Source organism: Danio rerio, chromosome 6 (genome assembly GCF_049306965.1).
Source record: "Danio rerio strain Tuebingen ecotype United States chromosome 6, GRCz12tu, whole genome shotgun sequence".
In the NCBI taxonomy this organism is placed as follows: Eukaryota; Metazoa; Chordata; class Actinopteri; order Cypriniformes; family Danionidae; genus Danio; species Danio rerio.
The window spans coordinates 10,635,923-10,652,219 of NC_133181.1; positions in this window are offsets into that span (position 1 = coordinate 10,635,923).

A 16,297-nucleotide genomic window follows, 5' to 3' on the forward strand; every position below is an offset into this window, starting at 1 on the left:
ACAATCCTTAAATCCGACTGTCCTCCAATTGGCTGTCAATCATTTAATTGTTAATTCACAGTGAAAAAAAATTTAATAAAAAAGTGATTAGTTGACATTACTTTAAAATAGTGAGTAAACCTGTTGCTTTTAAAGTAATAAGTTGGCTTTACCCTTTGCCTTAAAATTAAGTAAATGAACTATCAGAAAATGACTTTTGCTGCTTGTTCAAACTACTTATTAAACATGAGCTGAATCAACACAATTCTTACATTTTTGTTTGGGACAAACTTATTGTCTTATGTTAAATTCACTTAAAGAGCCCTTATTACGGGTTTTTGAACCTTCTATGCAGTGTGTATTAGCTCTGAGTGAAGTGAAATATCCAGTTAAGGCCTAAATCTGAAAGTGTACCGTGTTTAAAACTATTGATTCATCTATAAAAGAGTTGACTCATAGTGGTTCGAATGAATCGTCTTTAGCCGTGCGGGTGTGACATCGATACGGAACTCAAGCCCCATTCATTTCTTGCACACGCAGGCCCGGGAAAATTTAAACCCCTGGCCCCGCCCACAAAAACTGTAGAAAGAAACGGAGGAAGACAAACACTGTAGCAGATCCTGTCGTGTTATTTTCCCTACCCGAAGATGAGGCTGGGAAAAGTCAGTGGGTGAAGTTTATTTGTGCAAAAATAGCTCAGCATTATAGCTCCAGCCTTGTGCTGTGTTCCCGTCATTTTTCTGACGAGTGCTTCAGCAATCTACACCCTTACAACTCGGCCGTTAAAGGAAGGATGAAAAAAGACTATTGATGTATGGGACTTTGTCAGAGCTTTACATTACAGTACACAGTTCATTTCACAAGTGTAAGTAACTTAAGTGCGATAAAAATGGTAGCCTTCTTGTTTTCTCTAGCTTGCAAATTATGTATTTAATTTTGTTTTGTTACTTATAACCGCTTCTACTGTATCTGGTTAACTCTTTATATTCTCATATCGTGTCTAAAGGCACGTTGAAAATGTGACGCATGCCGATTTGTTTACGGATTTAAATGTGTTTGTGAGCTTGTGATCCACTGCCATTTTAATAAAAACGTTTGGTCAACTTAACAATTCCAAGTTATTCCAAATTCCAACAGGTTTAATCACCTTTTTAAGTAAATTCAACATACTGCTTTTACGGAATTTTTTTAAAGTAACTAATTGCTTTGGACAGTGTTGACTGAGGAAAACGTTAGTTCTGAAAGTGATTTTAATTGTATTGTTTGATTTCTTTATATTTAAAATAACATTTTAGAACTAGGTGCTTCATTCCGCTGTGATATAAATAAGCCAAAGGAAAATGAATGAATGAATTTTAGAACTTTTTTTGTCATTAGGTTTCATGCACAGTGTGAACGACCTATTTAGGCTCGTTTCCACTTGGCATTAGCATGCTATTTCAGTGATTCAAGTGCTCAACTAAAGCAGTGGTTCCCAAAGTGGGGGTCACGGGACAATGATGAGGGGTCACTTGTTGATTTCCAAAACCTTGGGCCGGCGCTTCCATAAAGCAGTGACTCCCCCCCCCCCCCCATCCTTTCTTTTATCTGCTAACCGGTCCCTTTCGTTTTCACTTACGGGTTGAGGGCGGCATGATCGTCGAACACTGTAGAACCAAACAGTCAACTTTATCAAATTAAATGAGTGTAGTTAACTCAAAATTTACTCGTTAATTTTACTCATTTGAAAAGAGATTTGAACTTATTGTTAAAAGTAATAAATTTATTATATACCTTATTATACTTGATATATATATACTAAAATGGAGTACGTTCAAAGTACTAATACAGATTCGTATTTTAGCAATCGGTTTCTTTAAATGGCTTGAGTTGCTTTAACTCATTGGGTTTTACAGTACTCAGTTTGTTTTGCATTCTCTTCATTTATCTGGTGCTCAAATTGCTTCGTTTACTCAAATGGATTAAGTTGACAGTACTCATTAGGACTCGATTTTGAACTTAAATGATTTGTTGCAATCGGTTTCCTCAAATGGTTTGAGTTACCTTAACTTTTTGCGTTTTACTGAGTAAGAATTACCATATTTTATTCATAACCCACAGAAGATAGTTAATAGTGACATTAAAGAAACAACAACAACATACACATAAAAATGTATCAGCCATTCAATTTTTTTCCATTGGATTGCGACCCCTGGGGTCTTTAGATGAACCACTCTTGTTTCATGTATTACTTTTGTGAGAGCGTTTAGGTAGTCAAGTTAGTACAGTAAGTAAAAGCTAGTTCTGTTATGTGAACAAGCTCTTGTTTGGCTATTGACTATACAATTCGGCTATCCGATTTGGCCTGTGATCTGAGCGTTTTGGTCAGAATATACCAAATCTGGTCGGCGCCAATAGCCTAGTGGTTAGTGCGTCGACACATAGCACCAAGGTGCTCACGGTGACCTGAGTTCGATTCCCGGCTCAAGTTCCTTTGCCGATCCTTCCCCTATTTCTGCTCCCCACATTTCCTGTCTGTAAAAATCTCCACTGTCCTATCCAAATAAAGGTAAAAACCCCTAAAAAATAATTATATAAAAAAAAGAATATACCAAATCTGAATACCTTGTTTATCTGCTTTCTCATATCATGTTCCATAAAGATCACGGTCGGTCAGTAGGTGGAGAGTACGGCTGGTCTTTTGTGGTTTTTCACATTTGATGAGCATTTACGCTATGAATAAAAAATCAGATTATTTGCGTTTTCCACTACATCTGGAAGTGGACCACTTGTGACCGCATTGCCAAAAAAAAAACCTTAATAACAGATGTAAACAGGACTTTAAAAAACTGCAGCAGAGACTAGCAATGTAGAGCATCAGCTGAACACTTGAAATGTTGCTGACGTAAAAAGAAAACAGGACATGTGCCGTTCGCATGACAGTTATGTACTGTTTATGCATCCAGTGTAAAATTGGCCAAAATAACTTGCTCTGTTCAGATCATATGCCATCCATTTCAGTTGTCAGCATGACAGTATGGTATTCAACAGGCCAAAAATGGTCTTTCACAATAAATAATTGAGAGAACTGAAATGGAACCAGATATATTCTGATCCTTATAGATTGTATGTTCTGCTTATACCTGATTTAGATGTCATTGTCATCAATCTAATCACAAATGGATGACATCAAGCCCTTTTTATTTTAAAGCATCCACTTCCGACCACTTCAAGGGAGAAAAACAACACAGTTTAATATTATTAATGAGAGAACACATTCAAATGGTCACTAAAGCCCAACAATCATCTACCCACAGACAGAACATGTGATCAATATGGGTAGTTTGTTGAGAAAGAGCACCAAAACAAGTAATTCATACTTCGCAAAAACAAGGATCATAGGATCAAAATCATAACTGCCATCTGCATCCATTTAAATTGCTTTCTTTCCTGTTTGCTCACAAGTCAAAAAAAAAAAAAAAAAGCATGAGTTTGTTCATTCAACATTCAATGTAGAGTGTGTGGAAACAAGGGGGAAGAGTCTCACATAAGATGGAGCTGAGCTCATATTAAGACCAGGTGGAAACAGGGCCTTGAGCGCTCATTGCATTTCCATGGGGGTCCAAAATAGTTTTCCACATATTTTTAGATAAATGTGAGCAACTAAATGTGAGACCAGATATTTCGATTAATTTTCTGAGGGAAGTGTTTGTGCTTGTTAATGCAAAACCATCCAAAATGCTTGTAGTTAAGTGGTTGCTAGGGTGGATCCTTTCTGACTCAAATCAAAAGAGCCCCACCTTAGTTTCTATGATATCCTGTTCCCTTTAGACCTGTCGAACAGCATGTTGAACTTAACATGTAGGAAAGCAAGGCCGTGAGGGATAGACTTACAGTTTTTACTGTGGAATGCACTGTAAAAACACAAAATTCAACATAGTTTATGGAGTTTTTGTCTTTTGAAAGACCTGTCTGCTGAAAATGTTGTTAAACAACAGTACGCTTCGTTGAACGCACTGTAATTCTATCTTTCAGAGCCTTGTTTTCACTCATGTCAAAAATTAAATGTAGTACACGTCTATAGTTATGAAGTTGTGGTTTTCTATCATTGTGATCTGAAACTTTTGTAAAAACTAAGCTTCGAGAAAATTTCCAAAATGCAAGAAACTAACACCATGTCCTACTACATGCCACACAACAAGATTCCAGCTACAAGCAATTTGACTGTCCGCACCAAACGCAACACAACAGAAACATTTAAATACCAGCCATTCATTTAAATATAAGCCACGTCACTCCCGACAAAATGGTAAGGGTTATAATCTAATTAAAGGTACATTGGCTGAGTGACTGATGTTGTTGATTTTGGATGTTGAGTCACTGACTCTCATTTTCAAATCGTTTGCTAGTTAATTTTCAAGATCTGAGGGGAACTATGTGCGGCTCATGTCAGTAGTATGGCAATATATGTCAAATAAACTGTGTTCAAACTCACATTGGTAGCATTTAACACTGAGTAAAGCACAAAATTGGTACCTGAGGAGATAATTGTCATATCAGCTCAGGCTGTTGTTTTGCTGTATTATCGCAGAAATAGAAACTGTTTTCGAAAAAAGAAATTTTGCACAGTCACAAAGGGTTAGGACAAAAACTAGTTTGAAAACGATACCTTTTATCGCGTGTATACTATACCTTTTATCATGTGACTTTCCATATTACCACATGTATTATAGTGGTTAATCAGAGAAGTGATTTTAAAGAATAAATGGAGATTTTCATCTGTTATGTTAACATTGTACATCGTTTGAAATAAATATTTACAATTATACTATAAATTATACAGACGTCTGTAAAAACTTATGCTTCAAAATTTTTTTCCAAAAGCAAGAAACTTACACCGTATCCTCACTACATGAAATGCAACAAGATTCCAGCGAAAAGCAATTTGGTTGTCCGCACCAAACGCGACACGACAGAAACATTTAAATATCAGCCATTCATTTAAATATAAGCTACTACACTCCCGAAAAAAATGGTAAGGGTTATAATCTAATTAAAAGTACACGGGCTGAGTTACTTGTTGGTTTTGGATGTTGAGCCACTGACTTTCATTTCCAAATTTATTGCTAGTCAATTTTCAAGATCTGAGATAAACTATATGTGCTGCTGATTTTAGTAGTAAGGGAATAAATGTCACGTAAAATGGTGTTCGAATAAAGCCCAAAATTGGTACCTTAGGAGATCATTTATATATCAGTTCATGCTTTTGTTTTGCCGCAATGTTGCAAAAATAAAAACTGTTTTCGAAAATAGAAATTTTGCTTGTGGTTAATCTGTGCATTTGAAGAGTAAAGGTGAGATTTTAATCTGTTATGTTAACATTGGACATCATTTGAAGTAAATATATACAAGTATACGGTAAATTATACAGACATCGTTAAAAACTAAACTTTTAAAACAATTTCCAAAAAGCAGGAAAATTACTCCATATTCTAACTGCATGCGACATGATTTGATTGTCCGCACCAAACATGACACGACAGAACCATTTAAATACCAGCCATTCATTTAAATATAAGCCACTTTACTCCCAACGAAATGGTTAGGGTTATAATCTAATTAAAAGTACATTGGCTGAGTGACTGATGTTGTTGGCTTTGGATGCTGACTTTCATTTTCAAGTAGTTTGCTAGTTAATTTTCAAGATCTGAGGGGAACTATGTGCTGCTGAGTTCAGTAGTATGGCAATACATTTTACGTAAAATGGTGTTCAAATTCATATTGGTAGCATTTAACACTTAATAACGCCCATAATCAGTAAATGAGGAAATGATTGTCATATCAGCTCATGATGTTGTTTTGCTGCGGTGTCGCGAAAATGGAAACTGTATCAAAAATTTAAATTTTGCGCGCCACTGTCGCAGATGATTAGGACAAAAACAATACTTTTTATTGTGTGTCGCGGTGCCGTGTAGGCTTGTCACGATACCATAAATTTAGGCCACGATACTTTAGCTGAAGTATCATAATACCATGTCGTATCAGGATACAGATTAATGCATAACTCAAATCTACAAAATAAAGCACATTGTCAGAAATACCATAATAATTATAATACTTTAATTTAATTCAAAATTGCCTTATCATTGAAAACCTGTTATTCGTTTTTGTACAGGCATTCTCTGTTTTATTTGTATATACTGTGACTGTTTTGTTGCAACAAAAATAAATAAATCATTGACCACACCATATGATCTGTCATGACTAGGGCCAGACGGAATCTGCGGATGTTTTTTGCTGTTTCTGCAGATTTCTGTGGAACTATTTTGGGGTATCCAGCAGAGTATCATAACTAAAACCTTAATATATTAAATAAAAAGTAATACATTACTGAATAAAAACTGAGTAAATTCAGATTTACACATTTACTCAAGTAAATAAACAGAACTAATAATGGGCTAAAAATCTGCAGAAATCTGCGGAATTCTGCCACGCAGATTCCGTGTGGGCCTAGTCATGACTGCAGTAAACTATGACCCGTCTGAGTTGACAGTCTTGTTTTTATCTCACTGACCACAGGCTGTAGCCATGGCTCAAGTCGAATGCAACTAGAAAAAGAAAATTTTTGAACTAAAAAAGAGAAGAATCAGTGAAGTATCAGCCATGAGAGAAAGAAAAACGATCACGCATGTGCGCTGTGAGACATAACTAACCAGCCTGATCTCACGAGGAAACATAAATATTTTACGTTTTGTTAGTTTAATGGCTAATTCGTACGAATTCGTACAATTTCAGTCATACGAAAATGTATGATTTTAAAAAGGAAGCATGGCACCCAACCCCACTGCTAACCTCAAACGTCATTGGGTGATGAGCAAATCGTACTAAATTGTACGAATTAGATCGTACGAATTCATAAAAATTAGCCACTAAATCTAAAAGTTACAAATTGCTGTGAGATTGCATTGAACTTGCGAGACCATGTATTGGCCCACAAGAGATGTGCACATTTGCGTGGCTCCTGTTTCCTTGTATGTGAGTTCAGTTGCATGCTGTGGAAGCTTTTGGCGCATTTCACTTCACCTTAAATGTTATGTTCTTAGTGTTCTTTTTGTTTATTTTGTAGATAACTGACCAATAAAAAAATACATTAAAATTAAGATACAAATGATACCAAACGAAATTTGTTACAAGAAGAGATTTCTTTCAACAAAATATGAAGTGAAAGAATATCGTTTTCTTAGGCCCCGTTTACACTAGTGCGTTTTAGTTTTAAAACGGCGTTGTAGAATGAAAACGATCCGCGTCCACACTCGCGTTTTACCCAGCGTTTCTGAACAGCTCTCTGTCCACACCAAAACGCTGAAAACGCACATCACGTGACCACACAGACACTCTCGGGCAAGCGCTCCAGCATTTCTACCCAGATGAGAGCTTGTCGGACTGCTCATCAAGCATCTCCCGCTGGATTTTTCTAATCTCACTATATTTGCTAAACGTGATGTTTCATTCATGTTGTTGTCTTTATCTAACGACATAGGCCAATTCCCTGACTTTGGTCATTGGAATCTATTAAGTTACTTGTTCACGGGTAACATGTTTTGGTTAAGCGCAAAGATAAGTTAATGATTAATCCAGGTACATTGACTGATCGCTTACCTTTATTTCCTACAATGTATAAACTTATTGTATGTTATACTTTTATAATTATCGATTATTAAAACTGATATTCAGCAAAAGAGAGGGTGTGTTTCGTATTTTCACTGAAATTGAAAGGAGGCAGTTGTTATAGGCTCCGTTTTGTTAAAATATCCACACAGTGAAGATGACGCTCATATATGCATCACGGCGCCTCAACATTTCTGCTGTCTGTTTAGTTGTTAATATTAAAAAGAAAATAGGCAGTTCCTTAAATCATGTTTACATTTTATTGTTGAGAAAGTGAAACAACGTAGCCAAGGTGATGTGAATGAAGTTATAAAGTACACTGTTCCCTTTGAAGATTTACCCGTGTCCTCGGTATGTTTTCCATATCAAACTGAAAAGGGGGAGACTGCAGCCTTGATCAAACTTGCGAAGTCTTAACTTACAAGAAGAGGATGCGAGACTGAACTGTGTGTGGGCTACTTAATATTGAGGAAAAGCCCCAATCAGATAGGTGAACGTTTGCAGCCCCGCCTCCGTTTTCAGATGTCTCCGTCTTTCCCCATCCACACTGAGACGGAGCAGCAGCGTTTTAGAATGAAAACGGCCTTTCCAGCGTTTTCAAAAAGCTCCGTTTTCGGCGCTCGAGAACTCCGGCGTAGTGTGGACGGATGGCGTAACCGTAGCAAAACTTATGCGTTTTCAAACTAAAACGCACTAGTGTAAACGGGGCCTTAGTGTTTCCTGTTGCTATTTTAACTTTTCCCTCATCTATTATATGAATTTTTTTCAGTCTTTTGACAGTTTAGTGGCTAATTCGTACAAATTAATACGAGTTCAGTTGTACGAAAATGTGCGATTTTAAAAAGGAGGCGTGGCACTCATCCCCACCCCTAACCCCAACCGTCATTGGGTGATGAGCAAATTGTACTAAATTGTACAAATTAGATCGTATGAATTCATATGAATTAGCCACAAATCTAAAAATTATGAATTGCCGTGAAATTGTGTTGTTCTGAAGCATCAGAAAAGCACAAATTCTACAGTTTTGCAGCCTTAATGCAGACTGTTAAAATTAAAATAAAGTGGCCTATTGATTATATGCCGGCACAAATCTGTGAGCATTTTAGTGACTTTTCCACATGCAACATTAATAACAACTAATAACTGTTAATGACGATACCATTATTTACAAACTACAGAAGCACAGCCAGTATTTTAAAGCCATAGTATTGAGGTGCTGCTGAAGGACGGGTAAACCGTGCAACCCTAGTGCCATATCACATGTAAGTGCAAATTGTTTTATATCGCGTCAACATGTACTTGTATTCATGTATTGTGGAAAGAAATGTTTTGTATTAATAATACTTTTTTTTGTTATGTTTTTGTTATGTTATGTTTTTTTTTTTTTTAGTAATGTGCATTTAGATGTTTTGCGTTTAGGCATTTTATTTAATTATTTACTAATATATTTAGTATGTATTATGTGTTTTATTTATTATTATATTTATTATTTTATTTTAGTGTAGCGAATGTTCATGTGTGTTTAAGTCATCATGTGACTTTCTTTTTTACCACATGTATTATGGTGGTTAATCTGTATTTGAAGAGTAAAAGGAGGTTTTGATCTGTTACCTTAACATTATAAATCTTTTGAAATATATACAGTTAAAGTCAGAATTATTAGCCCCCCTAAATTATTAGCCTACCTGTTTATTTTTTTATCAGACATACTGTAAAAATTTCCTTGCTCTGATACACATAATTTGGGAAATATTTCAAAAAGAAAACAAAAATGTGAAAGGGGCTTAATAATTCTGACTTCAACTTTGTATGCAATATACATGGTAAATTATACAGACGTTCAAAAAAACCAAAAACATCATCAAAAAATAAAATAATTCTGGCAGCCATTGTTTTCCTGTGTGTCAAACTGGGTCAAACTACTTAGAAAAGAGTCATGGAAGAGTCACTGGAAGATTAAATTACCAAACAACTGCCAAAGTAACAATATTTTCCGAATTAAGCCGCTCATTAACTTATTAACTCACCTGATCCTCCATAATCCCAGCTTTCATTCCTGTACGCCAGTGTATTTGCAGCCTGTGACTAAACTAAGATGGAGGAAATGTGCAGGAGAATAATACTTCAGTGTGCGTCTGTCTGTCCATGTGACTGTCTTTGCCTCTCTCACTTAACAAAAGAATGTTAATAGGTGTTTCATAATGTGCAGCTGTTTCTTGGGGGCTTTTCAGTCATTGTTAAGCCCTTCGATTCATTTCCTCGCTTACCGTGTATGAGTCTGAGTGAGAACAGACCAGGAAAGTCAAACACTGAGACCCCATTTCAGGAAGAAAAAAACACATTGTGTACAGGACTGCTAATGGGTTAGGTATACATTTGACTTGGTTCGGTCTCAAATGGAGGAAAAGTACATTTACACACTCTTGCCACTGATTCACTTCATCAGCGGCTCTGAACGCAGGCAGGGTTGACTCTAAATGGGTGGCTGTGTTAAAACTTGGCTGCGAGCAGAGCAGGAATGCAGAAAGAGTAGTGCTCCGCTTGGCCCGACTCTGACCACAGATTATTGAGTGCTTAGACACAATCTAATGGATTCAGAGATTTCAAAATGTATTATTTAGGAGTAATATTGTGCCTCAGTGTTCATCTTTTAGGGGAATTTTACCTTATGCTGAAATATATGGAGTATGTAATACATGATCTTTTTTATTGTTAGATTTATTCAGTTTAGGAAAGAAATTATCTGTAAAAGTAATACTAATATTGGTCAGATTTTGGGGTCTACATCAAATTTAATTTACAAAAGCATAGTGGTAAAATTAATGTAGGTAGAGGGGATCATTTAATGACTAAATTACCCTTAAAATAAACATCAAAATGGGGGTTAAATAATGTTTCACCAGCATGTACCAGGCCAGACTTTGAGCCAGACTTTAATGCAGGGATGTAGGGATGAAGGGAATGGTAAGAGAATTGCGGGATGAAGGGGAAGGGAAGTAAGAGGATAAAAAAAGGAATGATCGGGCGTCCTAAGATGATGCCCAGAGACTCAGAGTGGGAGTGCCGTCTTTGTAATATTTTTGGTAGAGTGATTAGACCCCCATTTTCAACCTTGGAGTGTAGAGAGGGTTATAGGATTGTAAATGGGAAGCGGGGAAATAGAGGGAGGGACGGTGGGTTTGAAAGAACGAGAAGAACAGTAGTTGAAAGCTGGTCTGCCTTAAATAAGTTTTAGGGAGTAGGTGATTGGTTAAGGAGACAGAGTGAGGGGTGGTTCCGCTGCCGAACCTTTGTTAACAAGTTAACTCCATTACATGATTATTCAGCATAAAAAACTTTTTAAATTAATTTTATTCAAGTATAAAAAGACATAAATTATCATTTTATTTGAATTTACACAATTTAAAAAGTTAAAGTTAAATGTTTTTAATTTTTTTACTAGATTGAAGATCTAATAAGATGGTCTGACATCCATTATTTGAATAGTTTAATATTACAACAATTTTTTTATATACATATTTATACACTTCTTGACAAAAGTCTTGTCGTCAAGCAACAAATAATAACTTGACTTTAAGTTGATTATTTGGAAAAGTGGCAGAAGGTATATTTTTCTGATAAATCATGTGTTGAACTGCATCCCAATCATCACAAATACTGCAGAAGAACTGCTGGAACCTGCATGGACCCAAGATTCTCACAGAAATCAGTCAAGCTTGGTGAAGGAAAAATCATGGTTTGGGGTTAGATTCAGTATCGGGGCATGCAAGAGATCTACAGAGGGGATGGCAACATCAACCGCCTGAGGTATCAAGACATTTGTGCTACCCATTACATTACAAACCACAGGAGAGGGCAAATTTTTCAGCAGGATAGCGCTCATTCTCATACTTCAGCCTCCACATCAAAGTTCCTGAAAGCAAAGAAGGCCAAGCTGCTCCAGGATTGGCCAGCCCAGTCACCAGATATGAACATTATTGAGCATGTCTGGGGTAAGATGAAGGAAGAGGCATTGAAGATGAATCTAAAGAATCCTGATGAACTCTGGGAGTCCTGCAAGAAAGCTTTCTCTGCCATTCCAGATGACTTCATTAAGTTATCTGAGTCATTGCACAGATGTACACTGTATAGATGCAGTCCTCCAAGGTCATAGGAGTCATACACAAGATTAATTCTTTTTCCACTGCAGCATGACTTTATATTCTATACTGTCCATTATTTTTCTTAAGTTAAAGACTTTTGTCTAAGTAAAGTCAGATCTTATTGTTCTTAATTTATAACTAAAAATCAAGACATGATCATATTTTATTTTAGTAAAATAAGCATAATCTAGAGGCCACTTTTATACCAATTGATCAACTAGAAGTCAAGTTATTATTTGTTGTTACTAAAACTTGGATAGGCGACAAGACTTTTGTTAGGGAGTGTACTGTATATATTTTTTTATTGTTACACTGAATGACATTTTAGTACATGTCTTCTGTAAATCATATTGCACACATGTGTGATAGCACAATACTTTTCAAATAATTCTAATTATTCTGCCTAATAATAATCCAGAAAATACACACAAATACACACAAATACACACACACACACACACACATGCACACACACGCACACACACACACACACACACACACACACACACACACACATAAACACACACACACACACACACACACACACACACACACACACACACACACACACACACACACACACACACACACACACACACATAAACACACAATACAAAAATACAGACAAAATTCAAAACAAACAACTGCTCCATTTTATAAATTATTATTATTATTATTCATTCATTTTCTTTTCGGCTTAGTCCCTTTATTAATCAGGGGTCGCCACAGCAGAATGAACCACCAACTTATACAGCATATGTTTTACACAGCGGATGCCCTTCCAGCTGCAACCTTACACTGGGAAAGACCCATACACACTCATTCACAGACATACACTACATCCAATTTAGCTTACCCAGTTCACCTATAGTGCATGTCTTTGGAGGAATGTCACCCGGAGGAAACCCACACCAACACGGGTGGAACATGCAAACTCCACACAGAAATGCCAACTGACCCAGCCGAGGCTCAAACCAGCGACCTTCAGAGTGTGTTACCCACTCTGCCACCGCATCTCCTATTATTATTTTTATTATTATTCATATTATTATTATTATGTAGTTACTTAAATTAGTTACTAACCCCCACAGTCTGGATTATTTTTCATTTTTTGAATAGACATTATTGACATCTTCCATTTCCATTTTCCATTTTTATCAAAAATGATACAAAAGAGTTGGCATCATGAGTTGGTCCTTCTTGCTGAACTTCCTTTAGCCACACAGTTTTAAAGCAACTGTTATACGTTTTTGACGACAGAACCTATTTATCAGCAGCCTCCTGCTTTTGTTCTGTTATTCATAGTAAAAGCAGACAAACAGCAGTTTTCTCCATGGGCAAAATCCCTCACAATTACCCTACACATTCTCTCCTTTTTTTAAAGGTCTGCATTAGGAGAGATGTCTGGGCCTCTGTTATGTCATAACTCTGTGTCTGTGTCAGTGTTCTTAATATAGTAGGAAAATCCAGGCTAACACCTCCACTGCATCTGATGTATGTCTGTGTCTGTCTGTCTGTCTGTCTGTTCTGGTCCCCCATGTGCTGCCCTACTTCCATGTAACGTAAACGCTAGTATATCAAACTACACAGTCAGATGCTTGATGGGTCAGACAGGAGAACTGGAGGTTGAGACGGAGCTGATGTAACTTGTGGAAAGATCAAATACTGCTTGGTGTGTAATGAGAAGCAGGGCTGCTGTACTGCTCATAGAGTTATAGTTTAAATGGCACGTTTTTTTTGCTCCAAGTTCTCTTTCGTTCTTCAAAAGAAGTAGTTTAAAGGTGTTTACTGGGCAAAATAAACCTATTTCTCCTGAAAGTTCACTTACAAGCGGATTCAAACTCCTGAGATGAAGTCCAAACAAACTGTCATCCTGATTTTGTTTTAAACGAAGTCACAGTAGCTTGCTTTCCTTTGATTGTGCTTTCACAGAGGTACACTTTAGGATTGGTAAGATTTTTTTTATTATTATTATGTTTCTGTTTTTCATCAAACTACATTGATTTGTTTCAAACACAGCAAAAAACGACACTCAAAAAATATTTTTGCTGCTTGTTTAAACTCATTAATTAATTCATTTATTTTCTTTTTGGCTTAGGCCCTTTAATAATCAGGAGTCGCCACAGCGGAATGAACCGCCAACTAATTCAGCATTGTTGGATAAGTCTTATCCATGTTCATGCCCTTGCAGCTGCAAGCCAACCCCACTGGGTTGGTACGGTGGCGCAGTGGGTAGCACAATCACCTCACAGCAAGAAGGTCGCTAGTTCGAGCCGCAACAGGGTCAGTTGGCATTTTTGTGTGGAGTTTGCATGTTCTCCTTGTGTTTGCGTGGGTTTCCTCTGGGTGCTCCAGTTTCCCTCACAGTCCAAAGACATGCGCTATAAGTGAATTGAATAAGGTAAATTGGCTGTAGTGTATGTGTATGAATGAGTGTGTATGGGTGTTTCCCAGTTGGAAGGGCATCTGCTGCGTAAAACAAATGCTGAATAAGTCGGTGGTTCATACTGCTGTGGTGACCCCTTATTAATAAGCCTAATGGGAATAAGCCGAAAATGAATGAGTGAATGAGCTCAAAGTATACTTAGAGAGAATAGTACAATCAATTCATATGAGGTGTTTATTTCTGCTTTAATTCTTGACCCATAGATAAAGCACAACTTGTTCTCAACCTTGAACAATCCTTTAAACTTTATCCCTACTTCCAGTTTCAAACTAGCATGCTCCACCAAACCGGTAAGAACTGCTATAAAGTAACATGTGCTCAAACCACTTTAGAGACAAAAGCTGACACAGTTTAACAGGTATATCTTATCAACAAACCCCCAGAAAATTGAAGGGTTTCAATGAGCTGCCAAAAGACAATAAAGCCCCCTTCCCCCAGTTAAAATCCCATTATGTTCAAGGAAGCCCACACTCCTCCAGCAAACCCCCCGCTGGGCCTCACTCTTTCTCTCTCTTTCTCCAAATAACTAGATAATTTGCATGCTAAGTATGGGTGGCTATTTTGTTGATAATGGTCAATGGAAGAGTGATATGCAGATTAAATGAGCAGGCAGGGGGATCTATTGTTTGAAGACTCAATCTCACATGGAGCTGGGAGGAGAGGAAGACAGGATAGAAAGAGCTGAGAGGGATGGGAAGGAGGAGGGGAAGGGGAAAAATATTCTCAATGGGAAAAAAGCCAGTGTTTCATGAGATTCCAGATTGTTGCACAAGGTAATAAAGTAGAGATTGCGGCTCCTCCCGCCCCGAAAAAGGGAGATTTTCAATTGATTCAAGGCCGTTTTAATGAATGGAGGAAATGGGACTGTTTTAACGGAAGATTCCAATCATACTTGTGCTGATTTAATTCAATCCACACTCTTAAAACATCTATCACCTTAATTAAGAGCAAACAGTTTCATTATGACAGCTCACAACTCCCACAAACCCAGCCTGGCAATAGTGACACCTTCCTGGCTGCTGCGTGTAAATCCAGCCCCAGGCTTGTGAGGCCTGCATGGAGGTTGGGCGCAACAGCTGCCGCTTGCATGTGTTTGAGAAGCCATGAATAAACAGAGCGAGCCACAAAAGCTGCGAGAGCTCGAGACCACACACGCGCAGAACCCAAAACACTCTCTCACACTTCACAGTCGCCTTCCTCAGCTACACATGCTGCCAAACAAATGCTACTGCAACCTTGAAACGTTACCCAACAGGCCACATGCCTTTCTCATGTTTATCTTCAATGTGAAAGGCTAACGCAAAACCCTGACACATCGCAGTTGTGATTTACTGCCTGCGTCATTTCATATAGTGTCGTATGCATTTGTTTTGCTCTGTGTACAGTCACCACGGTAACATGCATCTGATGGTAATGAATTATACATCAGATGGATCCAGACTGATCAGATTGTATCTACCCTACAGTGTAAAAAATGCAGGGTTACACACACTTCATTCATGTTGTCTCAACACAAATTAATCAAGTTAACGTAAAAGTGTAAGTGAATTGACCCTCCACTAAGCAACGCCCTTCTTGATTACTGTTGCTATGCCTGTCAAGCTTTCGTGCCTGGCACGTCTATTACAATGTGTATGCACTGGTGTCAGACATTGCCAGGGATAAAATTAGTCATTTTTGGCGAACAGGTGAGATATCTGAAAAAAACCAGACAAATAAGGACTGCAGTATACATTGCAGGGGTATATTCACAACATGATAGCGAACCGATTAGAAAATAATTCAATCAAAATTTAAGCTAGGTTAGCCTAGCCGCCTCATACGCTAACCATTCAACAGCTTAGTACATGCACAGCAGGAGAGGTGACATTTATCTAATAATAACAAATTAAACCATGAATTCTCTTTTTTAGCCAAACCCTACTGAAAAAAAAACAGCTTAAACCAGCCTAGACTGGTTGACTGGTTTTAGCTGGTCGACCAGGCTGGTTTTAGAAGGGTTTCGGCCATTTCCAGGCTGGTTTCCAGCCATTTCCAGCCTGGTCTTAGCTGGTCAGGCTGGGAGATGACCAGCTAAAACCAG